At 37.9% G+C, this 16792-nt stretch overlaps 1 protein-coding gene across 1 annotated transcript in view; it reads right to left on the bottom strand.

The window, feature by feature from the left end:
* The window catches only part of drp2 (dystrophin related protein 2), a 174248-nt gene extending 157669 nt beyond the window's left edge, over positions 1–16579 (bottom strand). Inside the window, exon 1 of the mRNA XM_015381980.1 lies at positions 16441–16579. The gene's annotated coding sequence lies outside the window, so the exon portion shown is untranslated. The remainder of the gene's footprint in view (positions 1–16440) is intronic.
* Between the last annotated feature and the right edge of the window lie 213 nt (positions 16580–16792).

Below are 16792 nucleotides of genomic sequence, written 5' to 3'. Positions count from 1 at the left end.
TGGAGAATACTTGATAATATTCTCTTGTACGACAGCCTGGACAAACATGTGCTGCTGTTTCACCATATTTTAGACAGAGAACTATGTTACCTTAGGTTTAGAACAAAAATCTGGATAGAGATGGAGAATTGGCACAAAACAATCAGCAAGCAAACATTTAAGGATTCAGATTTCACAAGACATGTTTCATCGATTTGTGATATACTTCATGTGATAGACTGAAATATCTGTAAGATATAATTTGCGTATTGACCCTATGAAATATCTCTACACTGGCTCCTAGTTGATTAAGAAGAATTTCTTCTCATCTAAAGGACTCTGAATAGCTACAGTATGCTCCTGAGTGTCAGCTTTTAACCAAACACTGTTCTGCTTGTACCTGCCTTAGGTGCCTTGTAGCAGGAAATGCATGTACCATGCATATTTTTTAAAGAACATGTAACAGCGGAGAGATAGGAAAATTACAGCAATTAAAAGAACTGAAATGTTGTGAAAATGTGTTGAGAGAAACAAGAAAAAAAGTCTTATTCATAATGAAATGTTTTTATGTAGAAGGCAGGACAATCTAGCTGCAGACCTGCACTGTCAGGACCCTATGTTGCAGACCTGCACTGTAAGGTCTCCTGCGCTGTCAGAACCAGAAGTTTAGTTGAAGCCTTTCAAAGTAAAATGATTCGTAACTTTCTAAGATAAAAGGAAGCATTTTACGTTCCCATGTTTATTTCCTGGGTCTTCATAATAGAATTATGTTTGTCTATTCATGTATTTAATAATCTATATATATATAATCTCTTTCCAGTTCAACCAGATAAAGTTAAATCACGGAAGACATGTCAAAATAACAAAATTTACTCTGTTCTTTTATAAAGGCATCTCTTATGTGTGTTTTCAAGTATTATATTATATATTCTAATAATGATCTTTAGTATTGTTTGTGTTATGTTCTTAGCTTTGCTGTTGGACCACATAGATTTGCCAATGGAGGGTGTGTGATTTCAAATGAACTTAGCTTTGTGTTTTCACAGTGAATTAATGAATACCTAGATACATGACCAAAATAGCCAATAACATTTGTTTTTTCCATGACACCTAGGAAAACAGTAAATACAGAACACACTTTCAAATGTCCATTTTTTTATTTTCTTGGAAGGGTTTTTATTGTCGAATCAGCAGATTTCACAACAATGAGGTGCAGTGTCTTCAAATAAAATCTGGCAGCACATACATACTAGGGGTGTGCAAAATAATCGTGATGATGATGCATCGTGATTCTAATTTTCGTGATCTACTGCATCGATAATAATCGATTCTTGATGCCAAGAATCGATTATTAATTTTAAAAAATGAATAAATAAAATTGCATGAATGGTTGGCGAACATCAGTCAAAAACAAGTGTAATACAACTTCCAGTCCAGTAGATGTCGCTGCAAATGTGTTGACGCACGCTGCCTTGTGTCACAAGCATTTCCAGCAGTGGGATACTGTGCCGAGTCATTCAAAAACAAAACATGGAGGAGAAAATATTGCAATGCATCGCAATAATTCAAGTATCCTGATGCATCGTGATAGAATCGCATCGTGGCCTGTGAATCGTGAATCAAATCGTGACTTCTTTGGCAATACCCACCCCTAATACATACATGCATGCTATTCCTGAAGGCTCAGCATAAAACATCCAGAATAAACTTTCGTTTTTGACAGTGCCGGAGACCCCATTGTGCAGGTCTGCAACGAAGCGTCCTGACAGTGCATGTCTGCACCCAGACCCCTCTTGTAAACAGGACCTTTGTTCTTTATTGAGCACTTCTCTGTGCATTTCATTTTTAACTTTTCTCTATATCACTTCTTAGCATTCGATTAGTTCGATCACGTGAGTTTCAATTTACTCTGTCCTGTCCCAATTTTCTGGTAGATTCTCCTTTAGCTGCTCTACAATGTGTTTCTGCTTTATTCTAAGCTGGTTTTCTTGTTGCCCATAATCCTGAATAGCAATGCTCCTTTGGAATTTGGTTTCAGGCATGAAGTGCTCCTGCTCTTTCCCTGGTTTCACATGTTGACTCTCTTTAATGCTCTCAATACTGAAACCATCATTCTACCCTTCCTCATTCATCTAATGATCTCCATCAACAGCATTCACTGATGAAAATTCTTCTTATAAAGGAAAGTTATTTTAACTTTTAACTTTGAAGAAAAAAAAATATTTTTAAAAATCTTAAATGACTATAAACAACAAACGTTTTCTCAAATATAACATGATTAAACATTTCAACAGCACATTTAAAAGGAAAACAAATTAGAGAGCAATATTGTATGATAGTGCTGCAGAACTAGTATCTTATTCTTACAACAAAACACATATTTCATTCCCATTTTCAGAGTGTTAGTTTTTGGACAAACACATATGCTGATGATTGATGTTTGTCAGACATGATAAATAACTATTCCTGGTTAGATCCATTGGAAAAAGAAACCATAACTTTCTATGGTTCAATTTTCCACACAGTAATAGTACTTATGCATTAATTATGATCACATTTTCTTAGTATGCCCTTTGGTGACATCCATGCAACATCCTGCTTATGTATAAATAATATCCACATCTATTTAACCTACATTACAGCCTTTTCTTCTATATAAAGCTCTGTTTTACTTTGTGCAGCATAGGAACATGTCTTAGGTTATCACTTTACATTTGGATAATATCATTTCTGTTTTTAATTTAAAAAGGTTTCCTTAAATTACATCATGTTGATTTTTATTATAAATGTGCATTATTTTAGAATTTCTTCCACCTTTGAGAAACTGTAAAGAAAAGATGAGTATTCTTAGAATTACTGTAGGTAATTTAAGACAGCTCATATTATAATATATTTGTTTCCATGATGAAAGTCTCTAAACCACTTTGGCAGCAAATAAACCTTACAGCAGCATTTATGACCACCAGCCTAATGAGGTGAGAGAGTGTACTTTGAGCAAATTGGCCTCAGTACCACTAAAACAACCATTTAACATAAATTACACTCTCCTAATAATGCTGTCTTGCAATGCCCATACCAGGAATCAAATTAATGTCAAGAACAGGTCTTGCTTTGTGCATGCAGGGCATATAGCCTGGAAAATGGATGTTACACACTGATTTTATGTATTTAGAGTACAGAGAAGAGGATAGGTAGAACATCTAGTGAAAACTGGAACAAGCGTCTGTCTCCAACAAGGGAAAACATCAACTCGTGTTTATCTTAGCTGCCCAAGCATACATCTGTGTCTACTGTACTTTAACAGGAATACAAAATATGTATTTTTATGTACAACCAATGTCTTTTCCTCATATTAATGAGAAACTCCTCAGACTTTATCAGGATTTTTTTTCACTTATTACATCAGCTTTTAAATGGTTTAAAAACACCCTGGAGGTTTTGCAAAAATGCAAACTGTCTAAACACCATCTCCTCTGGAACATGAACTAATTTTCCTCCTAACATGCACTTTACCATAAATTTCCATACGCTCTTCGTGAGCAGGAATATTTAAATAATGTTGAACTGTAGATGGCCATATTTCCTATGGAAGCATTGAGGGGAATCTATTCCACAGTGCTTACTGCTCACCCAAAACAGGAACTTATGAGAAGAATCCTAGATTTGTGATGAGATGATAAATTAATTCTAAGGCTTTTATAAACAAATGCACATTTCAAGATCTCACATTCTAATAAAGGTACTTCTACATCGCTTGTTTAAATGTGTCACCATTTTTGCCACAGTCGTATTGCATGGTATTAGTGCCAAAATAAAGACGGTCCCTACTTCCACGGAGTAGGAGGCTTTATCCATTCCAAAGCCAGCTACTAATCAGATTACTGATAGGCAGGACACCTGTCATTATTTATGAATAATATTACATTAATAGTATTGTATTTTTTGAACTGGATCGGTTCTAATGTGGCCATCCAAGTTCTTGAACAGGTACCATAAACATCAAACATGTCAGCCATTAGGTATGCTAGGGATGTTCTAGATGGAGAGGATTAAGATCACCAAAGAAGCTAATTCACTAAAATTGAAACATAGATGAACCTCGTACAATTCAATCTGATGTCAGGTTACGCAAATATAAAGTTTAAATTTACAATAAAAATGCTTAAATGAATTAGGCAGCAATCTGTTTAAACTTTAGAGTAGTGGTTTCATAAAGCCTGGGGCAGATTATCTGTGCAGAGAAAGCACTTCATTCTACGACAGGGGTCACCAACGTGCTGCCCATGGGCACCAAGGGGCCCTCAAGGGCCACATGGGGTTCACACAGCATCTTCTGAAAACAGCACAACTCACCAGTGAACTACAATTGAAATGTTATTTTAGTCTGTTGCTCTTCGTTTTTTAACCATATGGAGCATTCCATCATTCTAATCATACATAGTATTTAAGCATTCATAGAGATTTAGAAAGGACAATATCTTAAAGAAAATTAAAAGTTGAAAGAAAGAATAAAAATATGTTTATTATGTATGAAGTTTAGGTGAAAACCGATCCCTCCATATCATAGGTCAGTACTGGTAGCCCTTCCTATGACTCAGTTCCCATGAAGTAGCCCTGAGCCTTAAAAAGGTTGGTCTAGAAGGTGGATGGAAATAAAGAGGATCCCTTGAGGATCATCACTTCACTAAAACAGCTAAAAGGTTGAAACTTGGACACAGAGAGGTTTTCCAACTGCACCATGGTCCTAAACAAAACATTTAAACTAGTTTCTGAATGGATAACGATTGCTAACATCAAGCATCTGGAATAGGCTGAAGATAAACCCAGTTAATATATCTTCCATAATGCATAACAATCTGGGTGGAACCTAAGATAGCAACAGACAGTCTACTATTCATAGCTTTAAGAGGCAGATGGATACAGAAATCTTGTGGTCTCTGTGCAACACATGCATTCCAATACATACAAGTAGCTGAACGTAGAGTTTGACTCTCTGTTAATAAAATCCACAATTAATTTGACCTTTTAAGATAAATCATTGCTTTTAAATCTCAGTTGCTTTATGGTCATTCCACAATTAAAAAGTAATGGTTTGAATGAGTAAATAAGAATCCAAATTGACATTTAGGGAAATGAGTTGGGTTTGTAAAGTCATTATTAAAACTGCTGGTTTCTAAACATTTTATTTAGATTTGCAGAAAATGTCCTTTTATTGTACAATCTATATTACAAAATGCATATTTTATCTTCAGCCTTCTGCTTCTGCTAAACTTTTTTTTTTGCACACATGATTTATAACTGTCACAGTTTACGCCCAACCTAGCCTATAGCACAACATCCAGCCTATTAAATTACATCACAACCATTTTCACACATAAAAACACATTAATGTATAACTTTATGTGATTAATACCAATATAGGACAGCAAAATAAAGCAGTAAATCTTGAGAAAAACAACATTTGCTGGACAAGTTAGCAGAGATATTTTTGGCAGTAAGCCAGCTTAACTGGAAGTAGGTCCCTAAATCTAGTCTGCTTATGCCCTAAACAACCAAAGGGGTCCACTCTGTAAGGGATACTAATTTGTAGAAAATCTAAACAGCACATCTACTTCCCACACTTCTCCACTACCTATTACAAATGATGAAAGCAGACAAAACAAGTAGTACATCGGAAGAACAAATCACAACCTAACTGTGTACCTCTATTTCATCACCACCCCTTCACTGAAAGCCTCCCTATCATTCTGAGGTGACAGGCAGAGAGAGTGGGAGAAACATGCTAAGTTAAAAGGGAGATAAAGGAGTAAAGAGGAGGAGTGTAGGACTGACAGGGAAAAAGAGACGATCGAGAAGAGTTTGGAGAATGATACAAGTGGGAAGAGCCACACTTGTTCTTCCTCAGGCCTCTTCTTTTCAACTAGGAGCCTCTGGAGGAAGGACAACACACTTGCACAGTAGCCCCCAGAGCTCAACGCAATGCCCTGGTCCTCTGGAGGGGAGGGGGAGAACAAGAAAATGTAAGGGAAAAGGAGATAATAAGATCAAACTGTGACAGGGGAGAGGAGAGATGGAATTACAAGGAAGAAAAGAGAGTAAAGGAGAAAAGGAACATGGCGCTCCCAGAAGAAAATGTGGCAGTTCTCTGACAGTTAGTGTGACACACTCAGGGAGATTCGGGGAGGGGAAACAGGCTAAGCTGTCTTAAACACAGATAACATACAGAGCCACAGCGATAAGACTGAGCTTCATACATGATGATGCAAAGGTTTAAAGAGCAACAGCGGGACTTTATTTTCACATATTTTATACCTTATTATTCAACAGATTGACAAAGTCACACATCCCAATCTTACACTTATTATGGGCTTCATATTATATTTATTTCAGCTTTTGATGATATGTTTAAGCTTATTTTTCAGGCTGAAATTTGAAAACTTAAAGACAAAAATTGCATGCATTAATTAATTTTATTGTGAATTTTAATTAATTCATTAAAGATCAAAATAATCCCAAGAGCCTAAAAATAGGCAAGCTTTAGTCAAATGTCCAAGAGTTCACCTTAACATCTCCAGCATAATTTCAGAGCGATATACAACTACTCCTCTTCACAGAGTGGACAGAGCTCATTTAAATCTGCATCTTTCTTGCACTTCACCTTTACACATGCTATTAAGATTCTGGTCAAGTTGGCACCACAGACGCTTAGGGTTTACCAGCTTTTTCCAGCATCCAAAATCAGTTATGTCTTTTGAGAAATTAAACTGTTAGTGACAACCCCACATGTATAAACCAACCATAGAAACTACACAAAGAAAAATGAAAATTTAATACCTTCAATACAGTAGATTGAAAAAGGGTATAAAGAATAAACATCCTGGTCTAATATAAAAAAAATTTAGTAATGATCTCGGCACTGATGCTGGGTTGGGCTGGGCATTCAGAAAGAATGCTTGAAGGAGCAAGAGGAGATTGTTCGGCAAATCCATAACATATATATCATTTCTGTCCAACCTGAAAATCAGCTGTAGTTCATTTTATTTTCTTGATTAGTCCAACTTTCAACACAAGGGACGGACAGACAGAATAATTTAGAAACAGACAGTATAAGAGTTTTTCAAACTTAAGGACAAAAGCTTTAGTCAGCCATATGCAGTGTTGGGCACGTTACTTTGAAAAAGTAATTAGTTATAGTTACAAGTTACTTCTCCCAAAAAGTAACAGAGTTACTGAGTTACTCCACAATAAAAGTAACTAGTTACTAGTAAAAGTAACTATTGCGTTACTTTTGCGTTTCTCGCCCCGTAACCCTCACCACCCGGCCCCCACCTTCTCGCCGTATATTTCCAAAGCCAGCTGAATAGAGTGGATGACAAAGACAAGTATCTGCAGAGAGTTTTGCATTTATTGCAACTTAACGTAAATGACATAAGGAGGGAACACTATCTGATGGGCCTATAAACCCCGTCAGATAGCGTTCCCCCTGCTCAACATGGGGGGAACGGTATCTGATGGGCTTCTAAACCCCGTCAGATAGAGTTCCCCTCTTCTTAAGATGGGGGAACGCTATCTGATGCGGTGTAAATATCATCAGGCTGCATTATCTCTACTCATGGGTGGGAAGTTTTTTAACAGGGCGATCAGATCTGGTGAGTGAATGAAATTAATAACCGGGGATGTCTAATTCTGAAATCCTGTGTGTTTGGGCTGTTATAGATACTGCAACATCGATCCACCCATCCAGTATTATCCCTTTCTCCATAGAGGCTAACATTTGATCGTTCACAATCTCCGTAGTTACCCTGTGGCGCAGCTGTTACGCGCCTTTAGCGAGCATGCACGTTTCATGTCGCTTGCACGGTGAATCGTGCCGCCTGCGCTGTGCGGAGATGCAGGGGAAACCATATCTGATGGGGAAACGCAGCTCGACGTAACACCGGTATTTCCTTCTGGAAAACGCTGTTTTGCTGCTGGAGTCCTCCTCACTCTCCATCTCTCCGTGTGTGCTGTACGTTAACTCCTGCCTGCGGAAACACCCACCTACCCAACTAACAGACGGAATCTTACTATACATCAGTCAATCTCATCTTCCCGTCTCTCATGACAAGGCGCGCACAAGTCCTATCATAAAAAAAAGGTTCATTGTGCAACAGTAACGGGGTGTCGGCAATGTTAACTGCGTTATACTATAGTTACAGTCAAAATAATTAGTTAGATTACTCATTACTAAAAAAACGCTGTTACTTTCAACGCTGTTACTCCCATCAGTGGCCATATGCTTAGTGATGTCCGCACTATGACAGATGTCATAGTGTTCTGGAGCTTTCCCATTATCACTAGTTTCCACTTCAGCCAAGCGAAAACGTTAATACAGCCACAAAATCCTGTTGTTGTTAAAGGCACTTATCAATGTTTTCTTATCTCTGTAAAAGAAAGGGTTTGAAGTTCAACTAAAAACAAAGACAGCACTAATCCTGATGATGAAGTCAGGAAAAACTTTGCCCCGGCCCGTTTGTTCTTTAAGACCTCCTTACTGAACACTTCTTATGGTCTTTAAACATGTGTAGCCTTTTTCTAAATGTAGACACAAACACATTTACACCAATATTAACAAACATCTGTAATTGTTTTTTTTTCCCTTTTTTTTTTTTGAAAACACACAATCTCATCAAAATTGCGCACTTCATTTTATATAATGATGTTGTGTATCTATGCCACAGTGGAGAGAGAACTTCAAATATACAGTAGGTAATTAAAGGCCCTGCATTTATTATATATGTGCAAATGGTGAGTGGATGTAAACATCTGGTCATAGCTGTACTAACAATTGAAAACCTGATCACTTACACAGTGATTTGTTTTTATAATGGATCAAGCATTTTCTTTAAGTGATTATGATATTTATATAGTTTGAAATGTCACTAAAATAGTAGCAGGCATAAGGATCAGATTGTACAAGAAGGGAGTTTGACAAAGCAATACATAACCTTTTGTTTTATTATCAAAATATTGAAAAGGACAGACTTTACCAGCAGATGGTCAGCTAATAGCCTCCATCGTCAAAGTCAACAGATAAGAAGAAAACAATCCGTTTGCAGATAATTCATACAAAATGTATTGGAGGAGGACAATTTGCTAAGTGACACCCCAAAAAGAGCCAACTTCTGTGAAACAAAGCGAAGTCAGTTCTCCCACATGCTCTCACAATTAGATGGCAGAGTGAATTTGGAGAAAGAGGGTGAGTTAAATTTCAAAGGCTGCTTCTTCCCAGGACCCGTTCTACCTAGACTGGAACCTTCGAGGACAGTGAAAATAAGGAGGCCGGAACAGTTTTGGCTATGGATTCAAACATGTCAGCCCTTGTTTGGCATTCAAAGAATGGATGCCAAACTTCTCACTTCTGTTCGGGGTGCCAACTAAATTTTTGAGGAGCTTCAGTAGCAGTACCATCGTCATGTATATCACATTTACAGTCCCCAGAGTGCAGAAATAAAGGAATCTGGCCTTAAATGTCAGCCAGTCCAATTTGCACAAAGACGGATAAAACCTTTCAATAAACCAAATATTACCTCCATTTACCTTTGTCCTCTGAGCAAGGAGCAGCCGGCTTGCTTGGACTCACAATGAATCACGGGATATCTGAGGCTACTTAGGATACTCTGGACCCACCCTTCAAGATGGGCAAAAAGAAGGATGCATTCGTTGGCCTCTAAACAAGGAGTCTTCCAATACAAAACAGGTCTTTGTGCCATGCTATGACGTCATCGACCAATAATCTGGCCTTCAGAGGACGCAGCCACTCAGCAAGAAACAGCATCAGTTGCTCCACCAACTGAGAGCTCTGAGGCTGAACCACAATCCCAAAATTGCTGCACTTTTAAAGTGTATCTCAAGTCAACTTTCTACCTTTTTTTTATTTTAACCATTCCACCTTTTCTGTTCACTAACTTCCATCTGTGGGTTCCGCTGTGAAGACAGTGCTGAAGATAAGTAATCTGGAGTCAGAGATAAGGCCAGGCAGAGGATGTTACCAGAGGGGAGACATATTGAATTGGTTCCAGAGGGTCAAAAGCACATAAATGACAGTATGCCAAAACTCAGGACCCATTAATGTTACCCAAAGGAGCTTTGAAAGACCAATCTTCAACCACAGCGAACTGCAGCAACGCAGTTGTTGAACACACCTTCACACAGCTGCAGAGTGAAACAAGGAGGACAAAAAAAGGAAGCAGTCCCCCGAGGGACTCTGGAACCTGATGTGAATCTAATCAATGTTAACCAGTGCGAGGGAAAAAAGTTATAGCGGTATCATTTAAAGCTTACTTTAGATGAGGAACAAACAGATAAAAAATAATATTTACAGTAAGGAGCAAAGTGAGAGGCATACATAGGAAAATAACCTTTAAGAATTCACAATTTTTTACAGAGACAAAATAAAATACCTGAATAGAAAGACTGACAGAAAAATGGCTACAGAACTGGAATGAAGAACCACCACAGCTCCACTGAGACCAGAAGGCGAAAAATGAACATGTCTTGGGATCAAGGCTCTTTGATAAAACCGACATTATTTTTTTATTTTTATATTTTTGAAAAGAGTGAGATGCATGAACATTTAATGTTTACCTTCAACTCTGCTATGTTCAATATGGAGGACGTTTTGTCCAGCTCTGAAGTTATGCTGGTGGTTAAAGCTGCAGTAGAGATTTAGCTGGAAATACTGTATTATACAACAAGTCCTTCAAAAAAGGTAGAAGAAATTCTTTGAATTTTCTGATTCTCCAAAAATGTTTATGGAAGAATTTTTTAATTTAAACTTAAAATAAAATACACACAGGAGAAATGGTGACCAATTTAAAAAATGCTAATAAATCACTTTTGGCCCTACCTGAAATCCACAGAGCAGGCTGCTCTTGACCTAAAAGTCCACCTACTGTAACCACCTTAACCTCTTAAAAACAGAAAGTTATGTCAATAAAGTCTGTCATAAGTGATAGAAAAAGGAAAATGGAAATAAGGCTGAAAACTAGTGCCTCGTAAAACATGTTCAGACTATATCACAAAAGTATGAAAAATCAAATTTCACTGACATATTTTTTGGTTCTTTTTGATTTGTCTGTAGAATTTGGCAAATACGCTCATCTTCAATATGACACCTTCATTTACATGTTTGTTGCGTGCTCTGCATTAGCTGTGTTTTCTCTACAAATGTGCAAATACCTATGTCGATATTCAGAAATTTTCAAAAATGTAAATTTTCGCAATTACAGTTTTTCCATTGGATAAAAGATACATAAAATTTAACATGAATATGTTTTTTCAAGTGATAAGTCTTGAGAACACCATGGCAGCGGCAGATGTAAAAACATGACACATGTTTCATTGTTGCAAATTAAATATAAAAAAATCCTAAGTCTATAAAGAATTCAAATCTAGTGCGCCATTATGCTCCAACTACTTCAGGTCTCCTTCTTCATCTTTTGCAACATAGTGAGGTCCAGTTGTAGATTTCGCAATTCATGTGATGCGGGAAAAAAAAAAAAAAAAGTCGCTTTCCATTGCAGTTTTGCAAAATATAAGAATTTCGATTCAACCTAAAAAAAAATACCCTTATCAAAGAATAAAAAGTTTTTTATCGAAAAATGTATGATTTGTTTGATGTTTCCATTTAGCACATTTATTTTGGTAGTTACAATTTGCACAATTTACGGTAATGTAAATATGGTTATTATTTTGTAGCAAACCTCAAACAACCTTTGTCATCACTTTCTTTATGCAGCATCTTTATTCTTACCACTATTCCGTAAAGACAGATATCTGTCCTCACACACACACATCCATGGATCCAACAACACTTACACGCACCTCTCTACTACAGCTGTATGTAATCTGCAAATCTTCTATTATCTGTCTTTTCTTATCCAGTATTATAACCTCACTAATATATATATAATCCATATCCTAACTTTCCTGTACAATCTGTATATAGTTTTTATATCTATTTATTTCATAGCCTCTTACAATTACTCACTGCTTATATATACCAATTATAGTCAATACATACATAGTCTCTGTGCGAATGTAAATAAATATTTATATCCTGTAATGACAATAAAGTTGAATTCTCTTCTATTCTAAAGTGTGCAACTGATCACCGTTGACAGATTTGTTCAGTTCCTCTTGGTTACTTAGTGAATGCTCCCCTTGCCTGGTCTGTGAGTGAACTGTCAGGTCTTGGTTGTGAAATAACCCTTTCCACTTCTGGATCAGGGACAGAGTCAGTTTTTTTTTTGGATTACAGGTAAAACCTATTTGTTTCTAAATAAGGGGATCCATGACATCAAGTGATTACATTGATTCTTTTTCATGGGATACCAGTGGAAGTGGACTTAATAGAAATGCAAAAATTTGCACTGCTTTGCGTCTATCACAAAAAGTCTCAATAAAATCCTTTTTAAGTATTACATAGTTTGCAAGGCAGTAAATACATTGATTGGGAGAACTGCTGTATTTTTTATTCATTACATAATGTAAACATACAATAAAATGCTTATTCAGCCACTTATCATAATGGTGTCCACTTAGACACATGTTTTCCATCTTTCAGCTGGGATTTTGTGTTTTTGATTAATATCCAATGTCAATAGAGAGGTGGAAAGGAAAACATGACTTACAAATAAATTGTTCACTCAAATAACACATTCTAGATCTGAATGAATGAAATATTTTCATTGGATACTTTGTTCTATAAAAAGTTTGATGTGCTGACAATAGAATCACTTAAAGAGCATCAATGGAAATTTAATTTTTCAACAAATGGAGGCCTGGATCGGGAGTCACACACAACATTAAAGTGGAGAAACACACTTGATGATCCAAGTTTGATGTTATGCCATTAGACCAGGTCCAAATGAGGCTCAGTATCGTGTGTGGGCTCCACATGCCTGTATGACCTCCCAACAATACCTGGGCATGCTCCTGATGAGGTGGCTGATGGTCTCCTGATGGATCTCCTCCTAGACCTGAGCTAAAGCAGCAACTAACTCCATGACAGACTGTGGTGCAACGTGACATTGGTGGATGGATCATGGTATGATGTTCCAAATGAGTTTAATCAGATTCAGGTCTGAGGAATAGGTGGGTCAGTCCATAGCTTCATCTTGCAGGAACTGCTGACACACTCCATCCGTATGAGGTCTAGCATTCTCCTGCATTAGCAGGAAACAGCATATGGTCTCACAAGGGGTCTGAGGATCTACAGTAATCGCGGTACCTAATGGCAGTCATGCTGGCGCTGGTGAGCACATGGAAGACTGTCCCATCAGCAGATCACTCTCCACTGTGTCTCCAGATTCCGTCACATCTGTCACCTCTGCTCAGTGTGAACCTGCTTTCATCTGTGAAGAGCACAGAGCACCAGTGGGGAATTTGCAAATCCTTGTGTTCTTTGAAAAAGGCCATGTCCTACACAGTGTTGGGCTGTGAGCACAACTTCCATCTGTGAACATCAGGTCTTCCTACTATCCTCATGGAGTCAGTTTCTAACCATTTGTGAAGTCACATGCACAGCTGTGGCCTGCTGAACGTCCTATTGCAGGTCTCTAGCAGTGATCCTCCTGTTCCTTCTTGCACAAAAGGCCTGCTGCAGGGTTGTTGCCCTCCTACGTCCTCCTCCATTTCTCCTGGTGTCATGGTAGGACATCCGGCCTCTCGAAAATATGCTGCCAGACACAGCAAACCTTCTTGCCTCAGCTTGCATTCATGTGCAATCCTGGTTTAGCTGCACTACCTGAGACACTTGTGTGTCTTGCAAAATCCATCTCATGCTACTACAAGTGTAAAAGCACAACAAACATCCAAAGTTGATCAAAATATCCACCAAAAGGCACAGGTACTGAGACGTGGTCTGTGGTCCCTACCTGTAGAACCGGTCTTTCACTGAGTGTGCTTTGGTAATTGCTGATAATTTCCATCTGTTGTCTATTGCATTTAGAAAACAGCATTTAAAATTAAGCGTCAATCAGTGTTGCTCCCAAAGTAGACAGCCTGATTTCACAGAAGTTTGATTTAATTGAAGTTATATTGTGTTGTTTACTTGTTCCCTTTATTTTTGGAGCAGTATATTTATCCAAACTTACATAAGTGAAACTTTAATAGCTTGAGGCTATTTTTCTTTTTACATATATTTAAATGTTACCATGCAGCTGCCTGCCTTCACCTCTGTTGATAAAGCGAAAAACTTCTTAAATACTAAAAAATCTGAAGCCAAAGTTAGATTATGAAAGCTGACATTTTAAGAACACCCATATTATTGACACAATCTCAGTTTTCTTCAATATGATTCCAACATAATTGGAGCCAAATACGAACTTTTTCTTCTGTGATGACAGACCAAATTAAGACACAAACCCCCTGGGAAAGAGATGTTGAAACCACCAACCAATAAGTTTTGTGGAAAAAGCAAACAACTGTTAAATAAGTCAAATCAGGACAAAGTATTGTTCTGCTATTTTAACTTTACCTCTGTTTATTTGCTGGAATTATTTAGATGGTCAATTATCATGTCTTCAAGTCCAGAAAACCTGGAGAAAGATCATCCAAGTACGAAGCATAAATAAATCACAGTAACTCTTTCAAGCGTTTTTCAAAGTGAATAAGTAATTAAAGGACTCACTCTTCCAACACAAAAAGAGCTTTTTGAGTCACACCCTCAAACCGGCTCAGAAACTTCCATACATGCATGATTACATAGCATATGTAAGTGAGTAGATATTTTTTTCTGAATCATATTAAACTTATGTGTGGAAGATTATTAGCAACACAGAAGGATGAAGCAAGCACATTGCTACAAAAACCATCTACGTCAGAAACACAGGTTAGATTTATAAAATAAAAAAGGTGAATAGGAAGACTTTTCCACCTCCAACCAAAGGCAGGCTCTCTATAAAGTCATAGAGCTGCAGACTTTGCTTTCACGACTTTCATCTAGGATTGTTAGTATATTTTACATAAAAGCCAGAGTTTAGCATCCTAAATATATCGACATCATTGGCCAGGCACCTTTGGCTATGTCCTCAGTGGCCTGCATTTGCATGGCCAAAAGCATCTATAATAGTTACTAGGATTTTTTTTCTTCCATCTTATTTTTTTAACAGATTTTATGGCTTTAAGCAGGGAAATTAATGTCTAAATAGTGAGCTACAAGCTAAAATACAGCTAAAGCTCCAGAATAGCAAAAATGTAATTCCTTTTAATGACAATCCTCTCTGATCTGGTAATGTTGGAACACACCTCATAAACCCCCTGAGACTGAACTATCCATCCATCCATTATCTGGCATGCTTGCCCCGAGCGGGTTCGCGAGGGGTGCTGGTGCCTACCTCCAGCAGTCAATGGTCGAGAGGCGGGGTACACCCTGGACAGGTAGCCAGTCCATCACAGGGCAACACAGAGACGAACATGACAAATAACCATTCATGCACTTACTCAAACCTAAGGAGAATTTAGAGAAGTCAATTAACCTAACAGTCATGTTTTTGGACTGTGGGAGGAAGCCGGAGTACCCGGAGAGAACCCACGCATGCTCAGGGAGAACATGCAAGCAGTGCTACCCACTGCGCCACTGAACAGCCAGAGACTGAACTGATATATATTAATTCTTAAAAAAACCTAAACTCCTAAACCTAAACTTTACGTTCAAATAGACTCCTTCATGTAATCTATTTGATATTCTAACTTCATTTTTCAGCTCATAGGTCCTGTCCAAAATGAAGCCTACACAAAGATGTTGAATATTAGGACTGTTTAGTATGTTTGCTGAACCTCCAACACCTTTCAATTACATTAAGACATCATTACACAAACCTCTTACTTTTCACTACTGAGCCACATTTTCACATTATCTAAATAAATGTCATTTTTTGTCTCTGTTTAAAAAAAACCTTGCTCTGAGCAACTTTTAGAGTGTGAAAAACAAAAGTATGAGCAAAAAGCTTCTAGAAATGTTCTACAGCCCTGAATAGATCTACTAAGCCTTTCATTGATTATCCGTCTGTTCATAAACTAAGGCTTCTCCTTTCACATTATGTTTTTTGTCAGACTGATGTGATTAGTGAAGCTCTGAGAACTTTTCTCCTTACAAATACTAAGGGCTGCCAATCCACAGGAAGCAGTCATAGTTTAGACGATGAATACCAGGAGTCAAACGAGTCAACAGACCTAGAAAATAACCTCTAATAAAATCTGTAAAGATTCATCCGAAGCCCTCAGGGCTCTCTGTGTGGGTGTGGGAGACAGTATGTGATTACATGCTTCGCTGGAGAAAAAGCTTCTTTTACATGAAAGCTGCACACATGAGTGGATCCAAAAGTAACAAACAAGCATGGACAACATCTTCCAATAGCAGGGGCTCCAAACCTCTGTTCTGCTCATACTGGAACAATCAAAATGTTAGATAGTTACCCAGGGGTGAAGACGTGATTGACGTGGCTGCAGGATCGGAGCCTCTCTGGAAACCAGCCAAGCTGTCCGTGGCTGTCTTGTGATGTTGGAGGGGGAAAAGGGGGCTGGGAAGCCTGGACGTGAAAAGGGAACCGTTGCAGTCTCCTCACAAAAGGGAACAGAGGGGGGAGGATCTGGAACACAGAGAACAGGGTCAGAGATTCATTCCTGGTGGACAAAAGGCGATTTGATAAGAGAGGCACATCATTTAACAGCTGTCATTGAAGTTCAATCTATTACAGTTGTTGGGCTGAATGCCAAGATCTCAGCTGATCCTCAGTCCCTGCTTCCCTACAAGTCAAGTGACATACAG

The sequence above is a fragment of the Cyprinodon variegatus genome, unplaced genomic scaffold (assembly GCF_000732505.1).
Source record: "Cyprinodon variegatus isolate N-32 unplaced genomic scaffold, C_variegatus-1.0 Scaffold245, whole genome shotgun sequence".
NCBI lineage: Eukaryota > Metazoa > Chordata > Actinopteri > Cyprinodontiformes > Cyprinodontidae > Cyprinodon > Cyprinodon variegatus.
The sequence above is the reverse complement of the archived record's forward strand: the minus strand, read 5'-3'. Positions and strand labels throughout refer to the sequence as shown.